Below are 1819 nucleotides of genomic sequence, written 5' to 3'. Positions count from 1 at the left end.
TTCCATACAATTAATTCATATTGGAATATCATTCCATAAAAAGGAATGAAGCACTGATACATGCTACAACAAGGATGTCTCTATGGGTTTAGAGACAAAAAGCGAATTGGTGGTTCCAAAGGGCCAGCGGGAAGGAAAGATTGAGGAGTAACAGCTTAATAGGTATGGGTTTTATTTGGGGACAATGAAATTGTTTTAGAGTTAGATAGAGATGGTGGTTGCACAACACTGTGACTACACTAAATGTGACTAAATTCCTTGGTTAATTTTGTTAAATGATTATATGATAACATGATTATGTTATGTGCATTTCACCTCAATTATAAAAAAAGACAACAACAAAAAAATACTCTCCTCTCCTTTGCCCCAAAAGGCAGCCACATGACAAAGCTTTTTCAGTCAATCTTTTTTTGGAACTTTATTCATTAAGTGAGAAATAAAATTATGTAAAAATGATTAGCCCTCTTTCATTACAATAGAAGTGTTTGGATGGTGATGACTTTTATTGGTATTATAATTACTGCTATGGTTCTTATTAATATAAGAATATTATTAATATTATTAATACCCCAAGGTAACAAATATATTTCTGTGCACAGAATACAGAATAAATCAATGAGGGAGAGTTTCCTAAGTTTCCAAATCTATTGATTAGGCTTATAAAGCTTTGCACTTTCAGACATGGATACAGCTGCTGCCTTCATCATCTTTCTACCACAGGCTTCCACATCATTCTATCACACTGCTTTTTATTATAAACAGTGCACTTGTAACCCCAAACTGTTCCTAAAAAATAATGAGATGCCATAATGAAAGCTAGGAGTCCTCTCCTGAGAATGCAACTTCTATAGTCCTCCCAAAAAGAAATGTCTCACTAATTTGATCCTGTATATTTCAAGTTTTTAAATTAGAGATAAAATGCTTAAGACATCAGAGTTCATTTCAGACCATTAATTTTCAAAATGTTACTAACAATATTGCTTTCTTTGAAAAGCATCCAATCTATACTATAACTTTTGCATCTGTGTCATCGATTGATTTAGGAGTTACAGTTACTCCTCATTAATCTGAAAGTTTGCCAAATTGCTCATAGTCCAATTCAAATTCTATTATCATCTTTGGTGGCTTAAAAATTCAACAGCAAATATTTAATGTGGTTTTTTACCATATAAAAGTTAAACATACTTGCTTTAATTATATAACCCAATATACACCTAAGGCTTCAAAATAAGTTTGTAATGACTCCCAAAACTCTACCTCTATTGCCTATCTCTCTCATTTTCTCACCTAGAGCACATCCCAATCTTAAAATTCACCAGGCACTGCAAAACAAACTCGATCAAACTTAAATTTTAACACATTCCCCTTCTCATAGTGAATCTTTCTCCTATCTAATCCAGTGAATAGTTTAGTGCAGCGGTTCTCAACCTTCCTAATACCACAACCCAGTTCCTCATGTTGTGGTGACCCCCAACCATAAAATTATTTTCNAACAACAACAACAACAACAAAACCCTAAGCAGTAAGTCAAGTATTTTGAAAAACAGATTAAGTTTTTTAGGCCATTAGGTACTGTATGACTGTTTAATTTTCTGTGGCAGATACATTCCTCTGACATCCCTACCCTGAAAATGGCGTTAAACTGATGAACCATCCTTCTGCTATTAAACAGGACTATAATTGATGGACATAGAGAAATTGAGATTCAGAAGTATTTCTATTTTAGATAGCTCTAGAACAGGGGTCACAGATTAAAATGCCTATAGGAGTAAAAGTGGGTATAAGACAAAAGGTACACATTTCATACTAAATACTTTGC

The sequence above is a fragment of the Hipposideros armiger genome, unplaced genomic scaffold, assembly GCF_001890085.2.
Source record: "Hipposideros armiger isolate ML-2016 unplaced genomic scaffold, ASM189008v1 scaffold_451, whole genome shotgun sequence".
Lineage (NCBI taxonomy): Eukaryota > Metazoa > Chordata > Mammalia > Chiroptera > Hipposideridae > Hipposideros > Hipposideros armiger.
This window is presented reverse-complemented; position numbering follows the sequence as displayed.